Source organism: Mustela lutreola, chromosome 3 (genome assembly GCF_030435805.1).
Source record: "Mustela lutreola isolate mMusLut2 chromosome 3, mMusLut2.pri, whole genome shotgun sequence".
NCBI lineage: Eukaryota > Metazoa > Chordata > Mammalia > Carnivora > Mustelidae > Mustela > Mustela lutreola.
Window position 1 is genome coordinate 98,876,749 of NC_081292.1, and position 27,423 is coordinate 98,904,171.

The 27,423-nt window shown below is 42.2% G+C and overlaps 1 long non-coding RNA gene across 2 annotated transcripts; it reads right to left on the minus strand.

Annotated features, from left to right (window-relative positions):
* Positions 1-1,610: 1,610 nt before the first annotated feature.
* LOC131826885 (uncharacterized) lies at positions 1,611-27,177 on the minus strand. Of its 2 annotated transcripts, XR_009351795.1 has the most exons (3): positions 27,092-27,177; positions 3,578-6,424; positions 1,611-2,181 (listed from the first exon to the last, which is right to left on the minus strand). It is a non-coding gene; the product is annotated as an uncharacterized LOC131826885 (long non-coding RNA). The 2 variants fall into 2 exon arrangements; XR_009351796.1 differs by lacking the exon at positions 3,578-6,424.
* Positions 27,178-27,423: the final 246 nt, after the last annotated feature.

Genomic DNA, 27,423 nt, shown 5'->3' on the forward strand with positions numbered 1-27,423 from the left:
CAAAGGACAACTGACAGAATGGGAGAAGATATTTGCAAACGACATATCAGATAAAGGACTAGTGTCCAGAATCTATAAAGAACTTAGCAAACTCAACACCCAAAGAACAAATAATCCAATCAAGAAATGGGCAGAGGACATGAACAGACATTTCTGCAAAGAAGACATCCAGATGGCCAACAGACACATGAAAAAGTGCTCCATGTCACTCGGCATCAGGGAAATACAAATCAAAACCACTTTGAGATATCACCTCACACCAGTCAGAATGGCTAAAATCAATAAGTCAGGAAATGACAGATGCTGGCGAGGATGCGGAGAAAGGGGAACCCTCCTACACTGTTGGTGGGAATGCAAGCTGGTGCAGCCACTCTGGAAAACAGCATGGAGGTTCCTCAAAATGTTGAAAATAGAACTGCCCTATGACCCAGCAATTGCACTACTGAGTATTTACACTAAAGATACAAACATAGTGATCCAAAGGGGCACATGCACCCGAATGTTTATAGCAGCAATGTCCACAATAGCCAAACTATGGAAAGAACCTAGATGTCCATCAACAGATGAATGGATAAAGAAGGTGTGGTATATATACACAATGGAATACTATGCAGCCATCAAAAGAAATGAAATCTTGCCATTTGCGACAACATGGATGGAACTAGAGCGTATCATGCTTAGCGAAATAAGTCAAGCAGAGAAAGACAACTATCATATGATCTCCCTGATATGAGGAAGTGGTGATGCAACATGGGGGCTTAAGTGGGTAGGAGAAGAATAAATGAAACAAGATGGGATTGGGAGGGAGACAAACCATAAGTGACTCTTAATCTCACAAAACAAACTGAGGGTTGCTGGGGGGAGGGGGGTTGGGAGAAGGGGGTGGGATTATGGACATTGGGGAGGGTATGTGCTTTGGTGAGTGCTGTGAATTGTGTAAACCTGGTGATTCACAGACCTGTACCCCTGGGGATAAAAATATATGTTTATAAAAGATAAAAAATTAAAAAAAAAAAAAAGCTTACAGTTGTGGCTCTGGCTTGGAGCTCTGTGTCCAGGCATGGAGGCCTTACAATGCAGCTCAGTGCCCTGTGGAGACTTACCCTTTGGGGCTGAGGCAGCAGCCTGGTTCTCTGCTCCCTGGACACCAGCAGTCTCTTGAATGGCACTGAGACCCAAGGGTCAGCCTGGCATTGGATAAACTCTGATTTGCCTCTCACACTGGAGCACCAGGGCCTGACACAGAACTTTCCATTCCTTGCTTCCTCTGTCAGATGAAGACAGGAATAGCCTGGTACTGCAAGGTACCCTGGAGAATATCCTGGGGATAACATGGACAAAAGGTGCCTAGCAGCCTCCTGGTGATCCTTGGGCCCCCACCCTTCAGAGAACACCTCTGGCCATCCAGTTGCTCTGGCTGGACATTGGAACAGCCTGGACCCTCCATCTCCACTGAGCATCCCAACCCCCACCCCCAGGGAGCACCCCTGCCCACCCACCTGAAGATGAGAGCTCACCCTACCTGTACAGACACCCTGCACACTGCTGTCCATACTTACCGGGAACAGGCCATTTACCACGGTGGCAAGAATGTTTCAGAGTCAAGCAGCCCTCCTTCAACAATATTTATTAGTCTGTCACAAGGTGATACAAAAATATTCACAAATATAAAAGGGCCTGTCTCCTGATGCCTATATTTTATATTAAGCTATGAATGTGAACACATTGGCAACCCAGAAAAATGATTCTGACATGATCATCAAACTCATGAAACAATTTTTTCCACATTTATCCACAGATGGAACCTCAAAGGTCCTCTAACAGAGGTTCCTTACAGTTCTCTAATCCCAACCTGTGGCTGTCTACACCCTTATGTTGTGCCTGCCCCAAGAGGGGTCTCCCTAACTCTGTCAGTCCATTACTCTGTGGGGCTATGGGAAATGAGGGCGTGGGAAGATGAGAAGTCAGAGAAAGCCAGCACAGACTGAGAGCACCAGACTTCTGCACTCCAGGTCCTTCTGCAGATGCCGTGATGCTTGTTTGCTGTCCCCGTGGTGCACAGAAGCCATGTGGGAGAAGTGACATTCACAGCATTCTGCCAAAGAACAAGTTGGCAACCTTGCTGTGAGGTCCTCAGTGCTCCCAGGCACTTCATATGTGGACTTCTTTTCAAAATGAAGTCTGAAAAGGAAACAGCGCATATGAAACAGGATAAATGGTTTGGGTCTGCGTAAAATGGGCATGGGGGCTCAGAAGCCAGCCCCATCTGCTTTCCCTGCCCCCTCCCTGCTTGTATGGGAACCAGTAAGGCCCAGTACCAAGGCAGAACTCTGCAGATGAAGGCTCTTCTGTGGAGCCTACAGAACCGTCTGGGCAAAACTGTCTGGGCTCCGTGCAATGTGCAGCGTGATGAGGCCTGTTCCAGGAAAGGCAGGCTTATTCTCTCATGGGATACTGCAGGGGCAGTACCATCCACGGGGACTCACAGGAGCACTGCCAGACTTTTACTCCCTGGACACTGTGGCCAGCACCAAGATCACCCTCTCTGCAGACCTGCTCCTGCGGGACCCAGCACACCTCAGATATCTGTCACTGCCCAGCCCCTGTCCAGTCCATGTCACTGAGGCCTGCTAGCACCACAGACACAGACCAGAAATCCCATGCCTGGCTCAGAGAGGTACATTCTGACTGAGGATTATTAAAACAGAAATGCCAACCCCCATCACAATTTCTTCATAATCTATGAATTCAGTTCATCTTCTTGCTCTCTCCCATCCCTCATCATTACAACCCCAACCTGTGAGAAGAGGAACAGGTGATCAGAGGGACAGTAGAGGCTGTGCTGCCAGTGTGGCAAGGTCTTAACATCAGGGGCTCCTATTCCTGGTGACGCAGGATGCCTGATGCCTATATTTTATATTAAGCTATGAATGTGAACACATTTGGCAACCCAGAAAAATGATTCTGACATGATCATCAAACTCATGAAAACCATGGCCAGGGCCTCGCCTGACCTCCGGGAGTCTCCTCCAGGCTTAGCCTCAGTTACCCAGACAAACAGCTGCTTAACAAACCCCATACAAAGAGGAAGGGGAAATGAGCAAAGGTAATGGAGCCAGGGCCTTGCCGGCAGTCTCTGTGACTCCGTGAGGCCAGGAAATGCAAAGTTCTGCTATCTCATGCCGGACCCTGGCGAAATGTCAGCTCATGATCCCACACTCCAGGAGCCACTGCTGAAACAGCCTGCAAGAACCCCTTGGTTGCAAATGAATTCCAGGCATTTTCCTTTTTTTTTTTTTTTTTTTTGCCAGAGGAAAGTTCCTAGATAGGACCTGTGGTATGTGCTTTGTGTGTGGACCCTCTCATGCTGGCTCCATCTTATTTTCTCTGCACCTACATGTCTTGTTCACTTGTTTGGTATCACCCATGTTGGAAGTGCCTCTCTGGAAGGCATCTTGGATATTTCCAGTACACGGGAAGAGGCACACCCTGCAGCTAAAGGATGGAGGAACAGTGCTGTGGGCAGGGCTCCTTCCCTGCAGCCCTACAGGTGCCCCAAGTTTGTCATGTCTCCTACCTGGGGACATCTATCCCATGTGCCGAGGGTCTCGTCTGGTTGCACAGGGCTGAGCCTAGGGTGCAGGAAGATCTGAAGGCTGCCAGGAAAGCAGCAACTGGATTTGCTCTATGGCAGGACTGAGCAAAAAAAGAACGGCCACGTGAAAGTCCCAGCAGAGGTATTCCAGCAAAGATAGATCTCCCCAAGCAGATCTGACTTCCTCTCAGGTGAGGCAGCTGGGCCAGGAAGGGCTGACACCTCTCCATGGCTCACCACATGTTGTGTCCCAGGGTCAACAGCCAGAACCTCCCTGTACAGGACCCTGCACAGGTCAGGGCCATGATGGGGGAATCTGGCCTCCAGTTCTGTGCTGCTGCGAGTCCGGCAGTCACCCACTTCTCATGGCCCCACCTATGCATTCAAGGAAAGTACAATAACACCCACCCACATCCTGACTTAGTAGTAAATCAGGTAATGTCCCTACTGCAATCCCCAGAACTCTGTGGGAACTCAGCAAATGCCATTCCTCCTCTCTGACACTGGGATGTCTCCCCAGCTAACACCACTCCTGTGATCTGAGTTTGGCCACATTTGGCTCAATCATTCATTAAAGTATGATTTATTTCCACAGAAAAGGAATCAGAGGTCAACGTATATGGGAGCCAAATAAGATTATTTCTTTGCAACCCCACTTCTCTGCATGTCTGTTTGCCTGTGTGGGTGTGTGTCTAACCATGCGCACACACATGAGGCAAATGGCATGCACAAAACCTAAGCATGTGTTTGGTTTCAAGGCACCCATCTCCGTGTCGATGTGTGTGCATATGACCCACATGTATGCCATACATTTATATAGGTGCTGCTGTGCCTTGCTCCATTAACATTTGGACCCTACCTCTGTACTAAGGGCTGGTTTCTTCAGTGGAAGAACTGGTTCATGGTCCTGTTCCCATGCCAGAAGACCTGGTTCCTGGAGGTGTCAAAGCTGGCTGAGACAATGCCCCTCAAATCCCAAAGGCCAGTCACAACTAGACAGGTGCATGTGGTGGCCTCACCTGGATACTGTCCAGGGGTGAGGCCAAGTAAAAAGTGGCCCTGCTGGAACCATAACGCATCCCCAGGTAGCAGGAGGTGAGCCAAGCTCCGCCTCTAATAGCAGAAGTACCAGCACATGAGATCAAGTGCCATGAAAACTCTTGGCAGCTGCAGCATCCCTGGGAACTGCCAAAGGACCATGGAAGTGATGCAGGGCAGGTCCTATGCAAAGGATACTCAAGACAGTGGTGTGAGACCAACCCTGGCCCACCATCTCTCACTGTATGAGTCCAGGCAAGAGGCCGCATGCCTGAGCCTCAGCTGTAAGGACACCAGGAGCAAGAGGGTGCATGAGGAACGCTGGGCCCTTGGCAGACCCTGACAAAGCCACTGCCTTCCATTTCTCCCTGCCTCCTGAAGGAGACTTGACCACCTGTGAGTCCAGACCACAGGCACAAGGGCCTCCAGAGGTAACCCAGTGCTGATGTTCAGGGTCCTTCCCCAGATTGCTTAGCAGCTTGGAGGAGTCTGGGCAAAATGGGCCAGTAGGATGAAAATGGTCCTAGGAGTCAAATCTGGCTTTACATCTGCCACGTTGGCAGGCATATGACCTTGATCAAATTATCCAATCCTCTGTGCCTGTTCTGTCAGCATAAAATGTGGTGCAACAAACAAGATTTTCCAAAAATAACCCTAGGGCTCTCTCCAGGTTTCCCGAACAATGAGCCAGGTGGGAGCAATCCCAGTGGTAGAGGATAGGCCAAGCTCATCTTCTTGCCAGACCACAGTCTTCAGGTGCTGGGCAGCTCCTACAAACAGCTGGCCTCCCAAAGCCAGACCACTCAGAGCCAGACATGTCTGCTTATGCCCACCAAGAACGCTGCTGTCACACTTGTCCCACAGAAGGAATATCAGCAAGGCAGGGCTTCCTCCACTGGAACAAATCAGCATCCTGGCCTTAGCACCTACCACAGTGGAAAGATAAGGGGATCAGGAAACACGTGCCTTCTCTTCTCTGGCTTCTCTTCTCTTCTCAGCCATGAATGCTCCCAGCAAGATGTATTCCTTAATGTCTGTGGAGTAACATCATGAAACTGGCCCTGACCCAGGCATGTGGGCTCTGCAGTGAGAGCAGAGTGTGCTGGGCAGCACACAGTAACAGACAGGGCAGGTCCCCACAGCAAGGTTAGGCTCCGTCATTCAGTCAACAAATGCTCCTGCAGCACCTCTGATGTTCCAGGTGTGTCAAGGGCAGGTGACAGGGCAAGACATGGAGCAGACAAACACTTGGCCCTCATCATGGGGCTTACACTCTAGTGAGATGGAACAGGCAGTAAGCACACAGATTAAGTGCGTTAGATCAACTTAAGTTCTTAGGGTAAAAAACACAGTGGGAAATGCCTGCACAGCAAATGTTAATATCTATCTATCATTAAGGACTTATCTCAGTGAAATAATATTTGGGGGAGTCCTTCATTTGCCACTGGGGTGCATGTCCTACTGGCCAGAGTAGCTTCTCACCTATAGAATTGGGGAAAGTGGGACTTCACCTAACACAGATGGCCTGACTCTACACTCAAATGCCAGAGTGACTTTCTCAGAAGGATCCTCTAATTTGGTAGCCCAGTGAGGCAGTCTGATGTCCTAGTCATTTCCGTTCCCATTTGTAAATCAGCATGCTAAACGGTGCTGCTTTGGTGAGCTGGCGAAAAATGCGCTGGAAATATATTCTCCCCCACACACAGAATGTTGATTTACTGTTTCAATTAATCTTAATTCCTCCTCTTCCACAATTTAGGTGGCTGCTTCTTGCACAAGTCATCTTTAGAGCTTAAATGAGCACAAGCATAAACATCAGTTAATTTATCTATTTTTGCTGTAGACAATTTCATATCCCTGAAGTGTCTCTCAATCCCCTTTATGGGCTAGCAGACAGGCTCCCCAGCCAACACCTGGGGTGATGGTCCCTCACTGCATGGCCAACAAGGGTATCCATCATTTGTATCTTACCTTCTTTGAGAGGCCATAATTCAGATACCCAGTTAAAAGAAAAACAGGCACTTCCTCCACTGAAGAGAGTGTTGAGCCCGGGCAACCAGGAAATGGGACAGGAAGAGTTAGAGAGAACCTTACAGAGGAGCAGAGAGCCAACAGCCAGCAGCTGTGCCTGAAGTGGTCATGCCACACTCAGCATGGAAGTTTCATGTGCACAGACACAGCTGACCCTTCCTCAGCACAAGGACTTGTTTTGTATTCTTGAAGAAAGCATTTGAAACACCTACCTTAACCACTTTCTGGATCCTGGGGGAAACATGAGCCAGGGCAGTCCGTGTAAGTTAATGAAGAGAGCCCTATGGCCCATTTCCCACTTGGTGGGGACAGCTAGGAGGCTACGGTGGACAGGAAGGAAAACTGACCTGCCTAAAAAGCCTGCCATGTGGAGGCAATTGATGAACGAACTGAAGAAGATGTTTGCTCTATAGGCACCAACCCATGAAGACTGTGGTAGAGACAATGATCAGACACAAACCCACAGTCTTTCCATTTTATTACATTTTTTTTCTTTCTTATTTTGGGATCTAGTATCTTATAACAAGCAGACCAAAACACATGAAAGATCTAGCTGTTTTTTTTGTGGTGGGTTTTTGTTTTCTGTTGTTGTTGTTGTTGTTTTGTCTATCATTCTTTTCTGGACCAAATTACAAAATGGAAAAATTCACCTCAAAAGAAGGAACAGGAGGCAGTACTCACTGCCGGGATTTAATCAATATGGGTATAAAGACATCTGAACTAGAATTTAAAACAATTATAGGAGATGGAGGCAAGATAGCAGAAGAGTAGTGTTCTCATTTCATCTGGTCCCTTGAACTTAGCTAGATGACTATTAAAGCATTCAGAACACCCATAAATTCAACCTGAGATGTAAGAAAAGAACAGCTCAATTCTACAAATAGAAAAGCAACCGCTTCTTGCAAGGTAGGGGGTGCAGAGAAGTGAATCTGAGGGGATATATCAGAAGATAAGTGATGGGGGAAGGGAGCCTCTGAAAGCAAGCTATCAAAAAAGTGATTCAGAAGCAGAGGGCAAAATTGGAACTTTTAGAAGTCTGCTCCTATGAGAGACTTCCCTGAATGAAAAGTGCTCAGGTGGCAAAGAGGGTCAGAATGCTAGGTGGAACAGTGTGGTCTCAGGATCCCCAGGGACACAGAAAGAAGGGGGGTGCCTGAGTCAGCAGAGATCCCAAGCATTAGGGCAGGGAAACCAGGATGGGGTCTCAGCTTGGACAGCCTCCGCCATGACTGAGAGGATCCATGTGGGTGCACACCACAGGAGTCTACAGAGTTAGATGCACACAAAAGTGAAGACTTCTCTTTCCTGAGGATTTACTGAAGAGAGAGGGGGCTGGGGGATCTTTCAGCCCAGGGGCTAGAGATCAGGGTGTGCCCATTTTTATTTTTATCCACTAATGTGATGTGGAAAGGCTTCAGGGAACAAAAGTGACATAGAACAACAAAAAGCAGCTTACACTGAGCCTGGACTCCTGGCAAGGGGGTGGTACAACTCCACCCAGGCAGAAACCTGAAAATCAGCACAGCAGACCCCAGAAGACTAGCTAGAAGAACAGACAAATACCAACTTTATGGAGCACACAGAGCTGCAAAACTCCAGCAGTAGGAGGAAATAGTACATATAACTTGATGGGTTTTCTTATGATTCTTTTATCTTCCAGTTTAAAATCTTGCTTTTCTTTATTTTTTCTTTTTCAACTCTTTCTTATTTTATCAACTCATTGTTTTTGAGTCCTTTTTTAGTTTTTCTTTTCTGTTTATTTGAGAGAGAGTGCAAGATGGGGGAGGGTCAGAGGGAGAAGCAGAATCCCCACTGAGCAGGGAGCCCAATGCAGGATTTGATCCTGGGACTCCAGCAGTATGACCTGAACTGAAAGCAGTCACTTAAACAACTGAGCCACCCAGGTGCTCTAAATCCTTTTTCTAACTCTCATTTTTACATTCACATTTTATGTATATATTCTTCACTTTTGGCTTCCTTTCAATGTGTGTGTGTGTGTGTGTGTGTGTGTGTGTGTGTATACACATATATTTAAACATTGTGTATATAAACTATATATATATAAATTATAAACTTCATATATATATACACATGTGTGCGCACACACACACATACATATATAATATACGTGTGTGTGTGTGTGTGTGTGTGTGTGTAAAGTTTTGCTTTCTTTACAATTTTTAAATTTAGTGTTTTCTAACACACAAACCAAAATACACCCAGGACTCAGTGTTTCACCCTGTTTTTGTCCATCTGGGAAATTATTTTTTTTTTTTTTTCAAAGATTTTATTTACTTATCTGACAGACAGAGATCACAAGCAGGCAGAGAGGCAGGCAGAGAGAGAGAATGGAGAAAGCAGGCTCCCTGCGGAGCAGACAGCCCGATGCGGGGCTTGATCCCAGGACCCTGGGATCATGACCTGAGCCGAAGGCAGAGGCTTTAACCCACTGAGCCACCCAGGCGCCCCCATCTGGGAAATTATATTCTCTCTTTTTTTCCCTTTCTTTTCTTTTCTTTTTTTTTTTTCTTTTCTGTATTTTGTCCTCTTTTGATTTGTCTAGTATATATTTCGCTGGTGTCATGGTTGATATTTTTTTATCTTGTTCTCTTGGCCATCCATTCTTTTTTTTTTTTTTTAAAGATTTATTTATTTGTCAGAGAGAGAGCGAGCGAGAGCAAGCACAGGCAGACACAGTGGAAGGCAGAGTCAGAGGGAGAAGCAGGCTCCCTGCGGAGCAAGGAGCCCGATGTGGGACTTGATCCCAGGACACTGGGATCATGACCCGAGCCGAAGGCAGCTGCTTAACCAACTGAGCCACCCAGGCGTCCCTTGGTCATCCATTCTTATCTGTGCAAAATGCCTAGAAGGAAGAATTCACAAAAAAGGAAAGACCAGATATAATAGTCTATCACAGATCTAATCAATATGGACAGAGTAAAATGTCAGAGCTAGAATTCAGGATAATGATTATAAAGTTAACAGCAGGGCTTGGAAAAAAACATAAGAGACACTAGAAAATCTCATCGAGCAGAAATAAAATCTAATTAGGCCAAAATTAAAAATGTTTTAATTGAGATGCAGTCTAAATTGGATGCTCTAAAAGCTAGGGTAATGAGGCAGTAGAGTAAGTGAGTGACATAGAAGACAAGAAGATGGAAAGGAAGGAAAATGAAGAAAAGAGAGAAAAACACCAAATGGACCATGAGGGGAGGTTTTGAGAAATCAGTGATACCATAATGTAAAACAATATTAGAATTATTGGGGTCCCAGAGAAAGAAGAGAGAGAGAGGGAAAGAAGGTATATTTGAGAATATCACAGCTGAGAACTTCCCGAATCTGGGAGAGGAAACAGGTATACAATCCCAAGAGGTAGAGAGAACATCCCTCAAAATCCGTAAAAATAGATCAACACCCTGGCATATAATAGTGAAGTTTGCAAATTTCAGAGATAAATAGAAAATCCTGAAAGCAGCTTGAGGCAAGAGCTCCTTAACCTACAATGGTAGAAACATTAGACTGGTGGCAGACCTAGCCACAGAGACCTGGCAGACCAGAAATGGTTGTCATGATATATTCAGGGTACTAAATACTTGCTGCCAACAATACTTAATTCACCAAGGCTGCCATTCAGAATGGAAGGAGAGATCAAGAGCTTCCAGGAAAAACATAAACTAAAAGGATTTGTGATCACTAAGCCAGACCTACAAGAAATACTAGAGAGAATTCTGTAAGTGAAGAGAAAACCCAAAAGTAACACACACCAGAAAGAAATAGAGACAGTCTACAGAAAAAGTCTTTAGAGGTAACACATTGGAACTAAACTCATATCTTTCAATAGTTACTCTAATGTAAATGGGTGGGGAGGGGCAAAATGATGGAGAAGTAGGAGACCCTGTTTCAACCAGTCCCCTAAAGTGAGCTAAATATCTACCAGAACACTTGGCCTGAGATGTAAGATAATACACTTCTAGATCTCTACAGGGGCAGAAGACATCAGTGGAGAGGTAAAGTGGAGTAGGAGCACTTACACTGATATCATTGGAAAAACAGAAGGGCAAGGGAGCAACTAGAAGTGACCTATTAGAAAGTAATACCCCAATACAAAAGTTCCCTGTGGTTGGAGACCAGCATTAACTTGCAGTCTGGTTAAAAGTTTCAACAAGTCCCCTAAAGTGAGCTAAATATCTACCAGAACACTTAGCCTGAGATATAAGATTATACACTTCTAGTTCTCTATGAGAGCAGAAGATATCAATGGAGAGGTAAAGTGGAGTAGGAGCACTGAGACTGATATCATTGGAAAAACAGAAGGGAGAGGGAGCAACTAGAAGTGACCCATTAGAAAGTAATACTCCAGGGCGCCTGGGTGGCTCAGTGGGTTAAGGCCTCTGCCTTCTGCTCAGCTCATGATCCCAGGGTCCTGGGATCAAGCCCTGCATTGGGCTCTCTGCTCGGCAGGGAACCTGATTCCTCCTCTCTCTCTGCCTGCCTCTCTGCCTACTTGCAATCTCTGTCTGTCAAATAAATAAATAAAATCTTTTTAAAAAATCTATAGAAAGTAATACCCAATACAAAATTTCCCTGTAGCTGGGGACCAGCATTAACTTGTAGTCTGGTTAAAAGCACTCAAAAACAACAAAAGTCTTAAGGGTAACTGGTAGAATCAAGCAGCCATGGGCACAGGCTTAAGCCTGTGGACCCAGGACAACCATCATCAGCAACCACCCATGCCAGAGATAGTGCAGCAGAGCCTCCAGTCTGTGGTCTCTGAGCCACCGGCTTTCTGCTGCTGCACCAGTGCTCAGCTGGGCCCACTCCTGCCCAGCATGAGAGTCTGCTATGGGTGCCAGCTGATGCTTTCTAGGTCCACAGCCTTCCCAGATCTGCATGCCTTGTGGGATCACAGGGTCTGAGCACACTTCTGCACATACCTGAGAGAGCTTGGTGTGGGTGCCAGCTGGCTCACACTAGGACAATTGCCTTCAGACACCGACCAAAGTCTGAACATTCCCAGCCTGTGCCTGAGAGAACCCAGCACGATCTTTGGTCGGGATCCCATAGCAGCAGCTGTACACGACCTGCAGCTCCGCTTGGGTGTGAGTGCACCCAACATGGGCTTTGACTCCCAACAGCAGTCCTGGTAAAGACAACCACTGGAAGCAGGCTCCCTGAACCAATATCTCTCACAGTTTTAGTGGCACAGGGCTGCAGAGACAAGCAGTGCCTCACACAACCACTAAGACAGTGACTGGGATGCACAGCGCCTGTGGGAGGTTGCACTGTTCAGCAAAGTTTGCAGACGGGGGTCCATGTGTTCTGAACCACCCAGATGGGAGGAGTCTGAATCTTCTCTCTGAGGTGGAGGTCTTGGTGCAGTTTGCTTTCCTCTAAACCTCCAAAAATCTGCAAAAAGCCACCAAAGAACAAAAACCTCTAGAGAACAAAAGCCTGAAAAAACAGTTTCTGCAGAGCCCTGACCCTTGATGGGGGCAGGACGACTCAAGGCAAGCAAGACTGACAGGAGAACAATGCAGCAGGCCCCTCCCCCAAAAGTCAAGCCAAGAGAACAGGAGGACAACCACCACAGGATCCCCATAAAACTGTAAAACCCCAACATTAGGGGAAACAATATATTAACCTCAGGTATCGCCCTAACCCCTGTATATTTAATAGATATGACTTATTTTTTTTTTTTAATTCATTCCCAGGACTCTGGGTCTTTTAATTATTTTTAACCTACTTACCATACAACTAGAGGTTTAATACAACATATTCCATAAAAAGCTTTTACTTGAACTTTTTTCATACATGTACCTGTTTTTCTTTTTTTTTTCTTTTTTTTTTTTTTAATAAGAATCAAGGTAACCCTTTTTCCCTATTCAATACTACCCCTATATATAAACCAATTTTAATCTCCCCTCATCTCTGGAAAGTTGAGAAACTTAACAAAGACATCAAGATACACCCAGGAAGAACCAAAATACACTTCTTCACCCACATTGAAGATTTATAACCATCGTCACCATCTTTTTCTTCTGTCAGTATTTCTGTGTATTTATTTTTCTTCTGGTATTATATAAATCTTATTCTTGGGGTTCATTTTGGCTAGATTTTTTTGTTGTTGTCATTTACTTTTGTTGGTCCTTTTGTTTCTCTATTTTTATTTATATACCTTACAAATCTTACTTTGGGGGGTCATTTTGGCTAGGTTTTCTCTTTTTTTTCTCTCTCTCTCTTTCTCTTTCTCTCTCCCTTTTTTCTTTTTTCTTACTTTTTGGTGGTGACCTCCAATTGCTCCAAGACTTTCCAGGATGCACCTTGCCTCGATCGTGGTTGATATTTTCAGCTATACATCCACTCTTCCACCTCTTACCAAAATAACTAGAAGGAGGCATACCCAACAGAGAAAAAATTCAGAGACTGTGCCTTCTGCCACATAACTATTGGATAAGGACATAAACAGTATCTTGGAAAGGGAATTCAGGGTAACAGTTATTCAGACAATGATTAGGTTGGAGAAGATGATTAGTGACAACATAGAATTTCTAAGGGCAGAAGGGAGAGCTGACCTGGCAAAAGTTAAAAATGCTATCAATGAGATCCAATTTAATCTAAATACTCTAACATCTAAGGTAACAGAGGCAGAAGATAGAATTAGTGATCTAGAAGGAAAACTGATAGAGAAAAAGATCAGGATGAGGCCTGGAACAAACAGCTTAGAAGCCATGAAAACAGAATTAGGGAAATGATGCCATGAAACATTTCAACGTCAGAATTATTGGGATTCCTAAAGGGGTCAAGAAACACAAAAGACTAGAAGATATAAATGAACAAATTCTGAATGAAAATTTTCCCAATCTGGGAAATGGAACCAGCGTTCATGCCCTAGAGGCAGAAAGAACAACCACCAAGATCAAGGAATCTAGAAAAACCTCAACACTGGACTGTGAAACTCACGAATCATAATTTTAGACAAGAGCTTCTGAGGACAGCCAGGGGAAAGACATTCCTTATGTACAGATGAAGGTCCATCAGAATAATGTCAGACCTGTTCACAGAAAACTGGAAAGCCAGAAAGGGCTGGCAAGATGTACTCAGGGCACTAAATGAGAATAACATGAAGCCAAGAATACATTATCCAGCAAGGCTGATATTCAAAATGGATGAGAAGATAAAGGGCGTCCAAGACTGGCAAGGTTTAAAAAGTATGTGACCACCAAGCCAGCTCTACAAGAAATATTAAGGGGGGGGGGGTTATAAAAGAAAGAAACCGAGAGTGACATAGAATAGAAATTTACAGAGACAATCTATAGAAACAACAACTTCACAGGCAACATGATGTCAATAAAAACGTATCTCTCGATAATCACTCTCAAGGTGAACTGCCTAAATGTTCCCATAAAATGGCACGGGGTTGCAGAATGGATAAAACAACAGGACCCATCCATATGTCTGTCTCCAAGAGACACATTTGGAACCTAAAGATACATCCAGACTGAAAGTGAAGGGATGGAGAAGCCAATGGACCTCAAAAGAAAGCTGGGGTAGATATACTCACATAAGATAGATTATATTCTAAACTAAAGACTGTAGTCACAGATGAAGATGGACATCATTCTTAAAGGGTCTATCCACCAAGAAGATCTAACAATTGTAAGTATTTATGTCCCCAATAAGGGAGCAGCCAACTACATAAGACAACTGTTAATCAAGATAAAGAGTCATATTGATATGAACACATTAACTGTAGGGGATCTTAACACACCACTCTCAGTAATAGACAAATCACCCAAGCAGAAGATAAATAAAGAAACAAGAGCTTTGAATGACACATTGGACCAGATGGACCTCATAAATATATATAGAACTTTTCACTCTAAAATAACACAATACTCATTCTTCTCAAGCACACATAGAACTTTCTCCATAATAGACCACATAATGAGTCACAAATCAAGAATCAACTGATACCAAAAGACAAAGATTATTCCCTGCATATTTTCAGACCACAATGCTTTGAAACTGGAACTCAACCACAAGAAAATGTTTGGAAGCAATTCAAACACTTGGAGCCAAAGAACATCCTGCTTAAGAATGCTTAGATCAACCAGGAAATTTAAAAAATTCATGGAAACCAAAGAGAATGAAGATGCATTGGTCCAAATCCTATAGGATATGGCAAAAGTTTGGATACATTGCCATCCAAGCCTCACTTAAAAAAGAAAAAAAAAAAAAACTGAAAAATCCCAAATACACCAGCTTTCCTAACACCTTAAAGAACTGGAGAATCAACAACAAATTAAGCTAACCCCACACACAAGAAGGGAAATAATCAAGATTAGAGTGGAGATCAATGATATAGAGACTAGATATACACTAGAACACATCAATGAAATGAGAAGCTAGTTCTTTGAAAGAATCAATAAGATCAGTAAATCGCTGGCCAAACTAATCCAAAAGAAAAGAGAGAGAACCCAAATTAATAAAATTATGAATGAAAGGGAAGAGATCACGACTAACACCAAGAAAATAGAAAGAATCATCAGCAATTATTATCAACAGTTATATGCCAATAAGTTAAGCAACCTAGAAGAAATGGATGCATTTCCAGAAATGTTCCTGGAACCCTATGAACTTCCAAGACTGAATCAGGAAGAAATTGACAACCTGAATAGACCAATATCTAGCAATGAGATTGAAACAGTGATCAACAACCTCCCAAAAAAAAAGAGTCCAGGACCTGACAGATTCCTTGGGGAATTCTACCAAACATTCAAAAAAGAAATGATACCTAGTCTCCTGAAGATGTTTCAAAGACTAGGAACAGAACAAAAACTTCCAGACTTTTTCTATGAAGCCAGCAAACCAAACCAGGCAAAGACCCCACCAAAGAGGAGAATTTCAGACCAATATCATGATGAATATGGATGCCAAGATTCTCAACAAGATTCTAGCTAATAGGATCCAACAGTACATTAAAAAGATTATCCACCATGACCAGATGGGATTTATCCCTGGGTTTCAAGGATGGTTCAACATTCACAAATCAATCAATGTGATAGAACAAATCAACAAGAAAAGGGAGAGAAACAACATGGTCCTCTCAACTGATGTAGAAAAAGCATTTTACAAGATACAGCATCCATTCCTGATTAAAACTGTTCATGGTATAGGGATAGAAGGAACATTCCTCAACTTCATAAAATCTATCAATGAAAAACCCACAGTGAATATCGTCCTCAATGGGGAAAAGGTGAAAGCCTTCCCACTGAGATCAGAAACATGACAAGGATGCCCACTCTCACCACTCTTGTTCAAGACTAGAAGTCCTAGCAGCAGCAATCACACAACAAAAGGAAATAAAGGGGGCGCCTGGGTGGCTCAGTGGGTTAAGCCTCTGCCTTCGGCTCAGGTCATGATCTCAGGCTCCTGGGATCGAGTCCCATATCGGGCTCTCTCTCTGCTCGGCAGGGAGCCTGCTTCCCTCTCTTTCTCTGCCTGCCTCTCCATCTGCTTGTGATTTCTCTCTATCAAATAAATAAATAAAATCTTTAAAAAAAAAAAAAAGGAAATAAAGGTATTCAAATTGGCAAAGAAGTCAAACCCTCTCTCTTAGCAGATGACATGACACTTTATATGGAAAACACAAAAGACTCCACCCCCAAACTACTCATACAGCAATTCAGTAATGTGACAGGATACAAAAATCAATGTACAAAAATCAGTTGCTTTCTTATACACTAAAAATGAAAAAACAGAAAGGGAAATTAGAGAATCGATTCCATTTACTATAGCACCAAGTGCCGTAAGATACCTGGGAATAAACCTAACCAAAGAGGTAAAGGATCTGTACTCAGGGAACTACAGAACACTCATGAAAGAAATTGAAGAAGATGCAAAAATATGGAAGACCATTCCATGCTCATGGATCAGAAGAATAAACATTGTTTAAATGTCTACATTGCCTAGAGAAATCTATACTTTCAATGCTATCCTGATCAAAATTCCATTGGCATTTTTCAAAGGGCTGGAACAAACAATCCTAAAATTTGTATGGAACCAGAAGAGACCCCATATTGCTAAGAAAATGTTGAAAAGGAGAAATAAAAATGGGGACATCATGTTGCCTGATTTCAATCTCTACTACAAAGCCATGATTACCAAGACAGCATGGTACTGGCACAAAAACAAACACACAGACCAGTGCAACAGAGTAGAGAGCCCAGATATGGACCCTCAATTCTATGGTCAAACAATCTTTGACAAAGCAGGAAAAAATATACAGTGGAAAAAAGACAGTCTTCAATAAATGGTGCTGGGACAATTGGACAGCTTTGTACAGAAGAATTAAACTTCACCATTCTCTTACATCATATACAAAGATAAGCTCAAAATGGATAAACGACCTCAACGTAAGGCAGAAATCTATCAAAATCCTAGTAGAGAACATAGGACATAACTTCTTTGACACCGACCACAGCAACTTCTTTCAAAACATGTCTCCAAAGGCAAAGGAAACAAAAGCAAAAATGAACTTTGGGGACTTCATCAAGATCAAAAGGTTCTGCACAGCAAAGAAAACAGTCAACAAAACAAAGAGGCAACCCATAGAATGGCAGAAGATATTCGCAAATGACATACAGACAGAGGGCTGATATCCAAGATCTATAAAGATATCCTCAAACTCAACACACACAAAACAGAATATCATGTAAAAAAAAAAAAAAATGGGCAGAAGACATGAACAGACCCCGCTCCAAAGAACACATACAAAAGGCTAACAGACGCATGAAAAAATGTTCATCATCCTTAGCCATCAGGGAGACTCAAATCAAGACCACATTGAGATACCACCTTAGACCAGTCAGAATGGCCAAAATTAACAAGACAGGAAACAACGTGTGTTGGATAGGATGTGGAGAAGGGGGGAACCTTCTTACACTGTTGATGGGGATGCAAGTTGGTGCAGCCACTTTGGAAAACAGTGTGGAAATTCTTTAAGAAATTAAAAATAGACCTATGACCTGCAATTGCACTACTGGGTGTTTACTCCAAAGATACAGACATAGTGAAAAGAAGGGCCTTCTGTACCCTAATGTTCATAGTATCAATAGCCACAGTTGACAAACTCTGGAAAGAACCAAGATGCCCTTCAAAAGATTAATGGATAAAGAAGATATGGTCCACATATACAATGGAATATTATGCCTCCATCAGAAAGGATGAATACCCAACTTTTGTACGACATGGATGGGAATGGAGGAGATTATGCTGAGTGAAATAAGTCAAGCAGAGAGAGTCAAATATCATATGATTTCACCTACTTGTGGAGCAAAAGGAATAACACTGAAGACATTGGCAAAAGGAGAGGAGAAGTGAGTTGGGGGAAATCGGAGGGAGAGATGATGCATGAGAGACTGGGAACTCTGAGAAACTAACAGAGGATTTTGAAGGGGAGGATTTGGGGGTATGGGTGAGCCTGATGGTGGATATTAAGGAGGGCATGTATTGCATGGAGCACTGGGTATAGTGCATAAACAATGTATCTTGGATCACTGAAAAAATAAAATATTATAAAATGATAAAATAAAATAAAAGTAAAGTAAATGGGCTAAATGCTTCAATTGGAAGACAAAAGATATCAGATTAGATTAAAAAAACAAGACCAATCCATAGACTGAGACTCATTTTAGACCTAAAGACAGCTCCATATTAAAAGTGAGGGATGGACAAGCATTTATCATGCTAATGAACCTCAAAAGAAAGCTGAATTAATAATCCTCATATCAGACAAATTACATTTCTAAGCCAAAAACTGTGTAATGGATGAAAAGGGACACTGTATCATACTTAAAATGTCTATCCAACAGGAAAATCTAACAATTATAAATATTTTTTCTCCTAACTTGGGAGCAGCCAATTATATAAACCAATTAATAACCAAATTAAAGAAACACATTGACAATAATAATAGGGGATTTCAACACCCAACTCACAGCAATGGATAGATCATCTAAGCAGATCAGTAAGGAAACAAGGGCTTTGAATGACACACTGGACCAGATGGACTTCACAGATAGATAAGTAGCACTTCCTCCTATAGCAACAGGATATATATTCTTCTTGAGTCCACATGGAACATTCTCCAGAATAGACCCCATACTGGGTCACAAATCAGGTCTTAACTGGTAAGAAAACATTGAGATAATGCTATGCATATTTTTAGACCACAATGCATATTTTTAGACCACAAAGTCAACCATGAGAAGAAATTTGGAAAAAACATAAACATGGAGGTTAAAGAACGTCCCACTAAAGAATGAATGGCTCAACCAAGAAATTAAAGAAATATTAAATATACATAGATGCAAATGAAAATGAAAATAGGACAGTCCAAAACCTTTGGAATGCAACAAAAGTGGTCTTAAGAGGAAAGTATATAGCAATACAGGGCTTCCTCAGAAAGAAGAAAATTCTCAAGTACACAACCTTACCTTACACCTAAAGGAACAGGATAAATATCAGCAAATAAAACCGAAATCCAGCAGAAGAGAAATAATAAAGATTAGAGCAGAAATCAATGATACAGAAATCAAAACAAAACAAAACAAAAACAGAACAATGAAACTAGGAGTTGGTTCTTTGAAAGAATAAGATTGATAAACCTAGACTTATCAAAAAGAAAAGAGAAAGAACCCAAATTAATAAAATTATGAATGAAAGAGGAGAGATCTCAACCAACACCACAGTAATACAGTTATAAGAGAATATTATGAGAAATTAAATGTCAACAATTTAGGCAATCTGGAAGAAATGGATGCATTCCTAGAGATGTATAAATAACCAAAACTGAAGCAGGAAGAAATAGAAAAACTTAATAGACCCATAACCAGCAAAGACGTTGAGTTAGTAATCAAAAAATCCCCCAATAAACAACAGACCAGAGTCAAAGGGCTTCCTAGGAGAATTCGGCCAATCATTTAAAGAAAAATTAATACCTATTCCATTTTTTAAGATTTTACCAATTTATTTGACAGAGAGATAGGAGAGCACAGGTAGGCAGAGTGGCAGGGAGAGGGAGAGGGAGAAGTAGGCTCTCCATTGAGCAGGGAGCCCAAAACAGGACTCAATCCCAGGATCCCAGGATCATGATCTGAGCCAGAGGCAGATGCTTAACTGACTGAGCCACCCAGATGGCCCAATATCTATTCTTCTGAAGCTGTTTCAGAAAATCGAAATGGAATGAAAACATCCAAGCTCATTTTATGAGGTCAGCATTATCTTGGTCCCAAAACAAAAGATCCCACTAAAAAGGAGAATTACATACCAATATCCTGATGAACATGGATGCAAAGATCTCACCAAGATACTAGCCAATATTATCCAAGAGTACATTAAAAGCATTATCCTTGGGGCGCCTGGGTGGCTCAGTGGTTAAGCCGCTGCCTTCGGCTCAGGTCATGATCTCAGGGTCCTGGGTTCGAGCCCCGCATCGGGCTCTCTGCTCGGCAGGGAGCCTGCTTCCTCCTCTCTCTCTGCCTGCCTCTCTGCCTGCTTGTGATCTCTCTCTGTCAAATAAATAAATAAAATCTTAAAAAAAAAAAAAAAAAAAGCATTATCCACCATGACCAAGTGAGGCTGCCATAGTGGTTCAACATTTGAGAATCAATCAACATGATACAGCAATAAAAGAAAGGACAAGAGCCATATGATCCTCTCAATAGATGCAGAAAAAGAATTTGACAAAACACAGTATCCTTTCCTGATAAAAACCCTCCACCACATAGGAATTGAAGGAACATACCTCAATATCGTAAAAGCCATATACAAAAGACCTACAGCAAATATCATCCTCAACAAGGAAGAATCAAGAGTTTTTCCCCCATGGTCAGGAACACGACAGGGATATCCACTCTCACTATTGTTGTTCAAAATAGTCCCAGCCTCAGCAATCAGACAACAAAAAGAAATAAAAGGCATCCAAATTGGCAAAGAAGTCAAACTTTCACTCTTCACTCTAGAGAACCCAAAAGACTCCATCCAAAAATTGCTAGAACTGATACATCATTTCAGCAAAATCACTGGATATAAAACAAATGCACAGTATTCTGTTGTATTTCTATACACCATTAATAAAGCAACAGAAGGAGAACTCAAGAAACAATCCCATTTACAATTCACCAAAATCTGTACGATTCCTATGAATAAATCTAACAATGAAGGTTAAAAAAAATCTGTACTCTGAAATCTATAGAACACTTAGGAAAGAAATTGAGGAAGACACAAAGAAATGGGAAAAAATTCCACACTCATGGATTGGAAGAACAAATATTGTTAAAATGTTTAACAAAATGTTAAATTTTTAACAATTTAAATTGTTAAAATGTTTAACAAAAATGTTAAAATATCTATGCTATCCAAAACAATCTATATATTCAGTGCAACCCTTATCAAAGTATTGTCAACATTTTCACGGAGCTGGAACAAAAAATCCTAAGATTTGTATGAAATCACAAAGACACCCCAATAGACAAAGCATTCCCCAAAAAGAAATCCAAAGCTAGAGACATCATAACTCTGGACTTCAAGCTGTTTTACAAAGCTGTAATCACCCCAGTGTTCATAGCAGCAATGTCCACAATAGCCAACTGTGGAAAAAGCCGAGATGTCCTTAAACAGATGAATGTGATTGATATATATACAGTGATATATATACAATGGAATGTTACTTAACCATCAGAAAGGATGAATACCCAACCTCTGCACCAACATGGATGGGGCTGCTAAGTGAAATAAGTCAAGCAGAGAATGTCAATTATATGGTTTCACTTATTTGTGGAAAATAAGGAATAGCATGGAGGACATTAGGAGAAGGAAGGGAAAAGTGAAGGGGAGGAAATTGGGGAGAAAATGAACCATGAGAGACTATGGACTCCAAGAAATAAACTGAAGGTTTTAGAGAGGAAGGGGGTGGAGGATGGGTTAGCCCAGTGATGAATATTAAGGAAGGCACATATTGTATGGAGCACTGGGTGTTGTAGGCAAACAGTGAATCATGGAACATTATATCAAAAACTAATGATGTACTGTATGGTGACTAACATGACATAATAAAAGAAAAAAAGCTGTAATCATCGAAACAGTATGGTACTGGCACAAAAACAGACACATAGATCAATGAATAGAACAGAGAACCCAGAAATGGATCCTCAACTCTACAATCAGTTAATCTTCAAAAAATCAGGAGAAAATATCCAATGGAAAAAAAGACATTGGACAGCCACATGCAGGAGAATGAAATTGGATCACTTCCCTACACCATATACAAAAATAAACTCAAAATGGATGAAAGACCTCAATTTGAGACTGGAATCTATTAAAATCCTAGAGGAGAACACAAGCAGTGACCTCTCTGACCTCAGCCATAGCAACTTCATTCTAGACATATCTGCAAAGACAAGAGAAACAAAAGCAAAAATGAATTACTGGGACTTCATCAAGATAAAAATCTTTCTCACAACAAAGTTGACAAAACTAAAAGGCAATTTACAGAATGGGAGAAAATATTTGAAATGACATACCAGTTAAAGGGCTAGTACCAACATCCAGAAAGAACTTATCAAACTAAACACCAAAAAACATAAATCCAGTCAAGAAATGGGCAGAAGATATGAACAGACATTTCTCCAAAGAAGACATACAAATGACCAACAGACACATGGAAAAATGCTCAACATCACCAAGCATCAGGGAAATAGAAATCAAAACCACAATGAGATACCACCTCACACTAGTCAGCATAACTAAAATGAACAACTAAGGAAACAACAGATGTTGGCAAGCATGCAGAGAAAGGAGAACACTTTTACACTTGGTGGGAATGCAAACTAGTGCAGCCACTCTGGTAAACAGTATGGAGTTTAATAAGTTAAAAATAGAGCTACCCTATGACTGAGTATTTGCAGTTCTGGGTATTTACTCAAAGGATACAAACCTAGTGATTTGAAGGGGCACAGGCACCCCAATGTTTATAGCAACAATGTCCACGTTGGTCCAGATAGATACCCATTGACAGTTGAATGGATAAAGGAGATGTTATACACAACACACACACACACACACACACACACACACACACACACTGGAATGTTACTCAGCCATCAAAAAGAATGAAGTCTTGCCATTTGCAATGACATGAATGGAAAATCATTGAGTATTATGTTAAGTGAAATCAATCAACCAGAGAAAGACAAATACCATATGATTTCACTCATGTGTGTAATTTAAGAAAGGAAACAGATGAACATAGGGCAAAGGAAGGAAAAATAAAATAATATGAAAACATAGAGGGATGCAAACCATAAAAGACTCTTAACTATAGGAAACAAACTGAGGGTTGCTGGAGTGGAGGTGGGGTAATTGGGTGATGGGCATTAAGGAGGGTATTTGATATAAAGAGCACTGGATATTATATGCAACTAGTGAATCCCTAAATTCTACCCTGAAACTAATAATATACTATATGTTACTAAGGAGGGCATGCCTTACATTGTGATGAGCACTGGGTTTTATAAGCAACTAACGAATCATTGAACACTGCATCAAAACTAATAGGTACTATATGCTGTTAACTGGACATAACAAAAAATATTGAATTTAAACAAAAAATTAAAATAAAACAATTATAAAGATCTAGTTGGGCTTGAAATAAAGCCTAGAAGACACTTGAGAATTCCTTACTGCAGCGATAAAAGAACTAAACTCTAGAGAGGTCAAAATTATAAATATCAAATAAACAATTTAACTTTACATCTAAAGCAACTAGAAGAAGAAAATATGATTCCCCAAGTTACTAGAAGGAAAATAATAATAGAAATCAGAGTGGAAATCAATGAAATAGAGAATAACAATAGAAAAAGTCAATGAAACTAAAAGGTGGGGGCGCCTGGGTGGCTCCATGGGTTAAAGCCTCTGCCTTTCGCTCAGGTCATGATCTCAGGGTCCTGGGATCGAACCCCACATAGGGCTTTCTGATCAACAGGGAGCCTGCTTTCTCCTCTCTCTGCCTGCCTCTCTGCCTACTTGTGATCTTTCTCTGTCAAATAAATAGATAAAATCTTTAAAAAAGAAACAGAAAGAAAGAAATAAAGAAAGAGAGAGAGAGAAAGAAAGAAAGAAAGAAAGGAAGGAAGAAAGGAAGGAAAGAAAGAATTACAACTGATACCACAGATCCAAAGGATCATAACAGACTACTATGAATAATTATATGCCAACAAATTGGACAATCTAGAAGAAATGGATAAATTCTTTAAAAGTTACAATCTCCTAAGACTGACTCACGAAGAAATAGAAAATCTGAATAGGCTGATTACTAGTAAGTTCAACATCCATTTATGATTAAAAACTCTCAACAAAGTGGGTATAGAGGAAACAAACTTCAACATAATGAAGGCCATACATAACCAACCCACAGCTAATATCATACTCAATGATAAAAAACTGAAAAACTTTCCTCTAAGATCAGGAACAAAACAAACACGCTCACTGCCACCACTTCCATTCAACATAATACTTGAAGTCTAAGCCACATCAATTAGGTAAGAAAAAACAATAAAGGCATTCAAAATGGAAAGGAAAAATTAAAATTGTCACTATTTGTTGATGACATGATACTTTATATAGAAAACCCTAAAGGCTTCACCAAATTAAAAAAAAAAAATCCTGTTAGAACTAATAAATGAATTTAGTAAGTTTGCAGGATACAAAATTAATATACAAATATCTGTTGTGTTTCTATATAATAATAAAAAACTATTAGGAAAAAATCAAGAAAATAACCTCCTTAATGATTGTATCAAAAAGCATAAAATACATAGGAGTAGATTTAGCCAAGAAGGTAAAAGACCTCTACTATAAACTCTAAGACATTGATGAAGGAAATTGAAGAAGGCATAAATAAATGAAATGACATTCCATGCTCATGGATTGCAAGAACTGATATTGTTAAAATGTCTACATTACCCAAACCAATCTACAGATTCAATGAAATCCTTTGCAAAATTCCAAATATTTTTTTCACATAACTAGAAGTAATAATTCTAAAATTACTATGGAACCACAAAAGATCCAGAATAGCCAAAACAAGTAAGACAGAAGAACAAAGCTGGAGGAATCACAGTCTTTGATTTTGAACTATAATTGACTCTTGAACAATGTGGAAGTTAGGGGCACTAACCCCTCATGTAATCAAAATCTTTGTATAACTTCTAATTCCCCCCAAAACTTAACTACAATAATAACCTACAGAGAAGCCTTACAATAATGTAAACAGTTGATTAACATATATTTTGCATGTCATATTTATTTATGTTGTATACTTAAAATAAGCTAAAAAAAAGAAAATGTTATTTCAGAACTCGCAAGAAAGAGAAAATACATTTACAGTACTCTAATGTAAAAAAATCCACATACAAGTGGACTTGCACAGTTCAAATCCATGTTGTTCAAGAGCCAACTGTATACTACAAAACTTCTTTAGTCAAAACAGTATGATATTGGAATAAAAACAGATATGCAGATCAAGGAAACAGAATAAAGAGCCCAGAAATAAACGAAGTGCATATGGCCAATTAATTTATAAGGGAGGCAAGAATATAGCATCTTCAATTAAAGATGTTGGGGGGAATGCCTGAGTGACTCAGTCGGTTGAGCATTCAACTCTTGGTTTCAGCTCAGGTCATGATCTCATGTAGTGAGATAGAGCCCTGCCTCAGGCTCCATGCTCAGTGTGGATTCTGCTTCTCTCCCTCTCTTTCTGTCCCTCCCCCAACTCACACTCTCTTGGTCTCCCTCTCAAATTAATTAATTAATTAAATGGTATTGGGGAAACTGGACAGCTGCATGCAAAAGAATGAAATTCACTGACAGCCATGACTGAAAAATTACACAAATATGCATGTAAAAAAGGAAAAGCTGAAGAGGAACTCAAAGAAAAAAGAAGGCACAATAAAAGAAATGAGAAGCCTGGGTTGAAGATCAGGGAAGACTGCCTGAGAAGGTGCTGCTTTGAGATCGAAAGGATGAGCTGGGAGCAGATGTGTTCTGGGAGGGGTGCAGAACGGGATGGGAAGTAGAATGACACTGGTGCAGGGAGCAGTGTCCATGGAGGGAAACAAGTACAAATGAGTAGGGGTGGGGGCACTGGGGCAGACAGCAGTGTCTGTGGGGGGACAGCAAGTACAAGGAATGGGGGGGACACTGGGGCAGGGAGCAATGTCCATGGGGGAAACAGCAAGTACAAAGGAGTTATGGGGGAGGGACACTGCGGCAGGGAGCAGTGTCCATGAAGGGGATAGAAAGTACAAAGGAGTGTGGGGGGGACATGGGGCAGACGGCAGTATCTAATGGGGGAGAGCAAGTACAAAGGAGCAGGGGGTGGGACACTGGGGCTCCCTGCCCTCCCCCCATGGATGGGGCTTCACTGACAGCAGTAAAAAGGAGTGGGAGAGAGGGACAATGGAGCAGGGAGCAGTGTCCATGGGGGAAACAGCAAGTACAAAGGAGTGGGGGAGGGGGACACTGAGGCAATCAGCAGTGTCTTTGGGGGCAAGTACCAAGGAGTGGGGGAGAACACTGGGGCAGGGATCAGTGTCCATGTGGGGACAGCAAGTACAAAGGAGTGGGGGGGCCACTGGGGCAGGGATCAGTGTCCATGGGGGGAACATCAAGTACAAGGAGTGGGGGGGAATACTGAGGCAGGGAGTATGTCCATAGGAGCAGGTGGGGGTAGGGGAAACACTGGGTTTAAAGGACCAGAGGCCAGAAACACACCATGGTAAAATTAAGGGAGGCCCAGTCCAGTCCAGTCAATGGCTGAGAAGGGGTTCAGCCTGAATTACTAAGGAAAGGAAAGCCCTTCCATGGTGCTAAGGACTTAGCTATTTGACCAGAGGCCTTTCCCACTATGTGGCACTAGGGGTCTGCTACCTTCCTAGTGCCTGGAAATCCTGACCATTCTAAATGGGCCAAGGCTTCAGCCCAGGGCACAGATGGCCCAATTCCATGACTATTGAGCCCCTACCTCCACACCAGGTGCTGAGCACATGCTGGAACCCAAGTCTGAGAGGAGGGACAGCTGCAGGAGCCCACTGCAGTGTTAGCCTCTATGCTTCAGTATCCTGGCCTATGGGAATAACCTCAAGAGCAGCACACAGGGTGCTCTCTCTGACTGGGGCATATTTTAAGTGTGTCTCATATGTGTTAACTCTACTCCTGAGCACCCCTCGAGGCAGCTACTGTCATGTCCCCATTTTAAAGATGAGGCTGCTGAGGATCAGGGACAATGTTGAGAGGAGGAAGAGGAGACAGCTGGGCTCTTCTCTCTATAGAGTTTTCCTTCCTGGTCCCCACTGCACAGGCACTCACCTTCCTGCCTTGGCGACCGGGCTTCCTTGCAGACCCTGTGGCATGGGGTACCACCACTCACAGAGCTGGGGTGACTCAGGCCAGACCTGTTTAAATAGTGGAGTTGGTGATACTGATAACCATGTCAGATGCTGAATGCCAATCCTAGCAGATGCTGTCTCTAGGGCACACGCCAAGTCTCTGTTCCCAGCTAGGCAAGTCCATGTGTAGCTTCCTGACCACCTGGATCCCTCCCCTCCCCATATGGCCACAGGCCCCCTTGCAAGGGTCTTTGCATGTCTGGAGTCCATATGCCCACTCTGTGAGGTGCTCAGCCTGTGTCACCCAGTGTA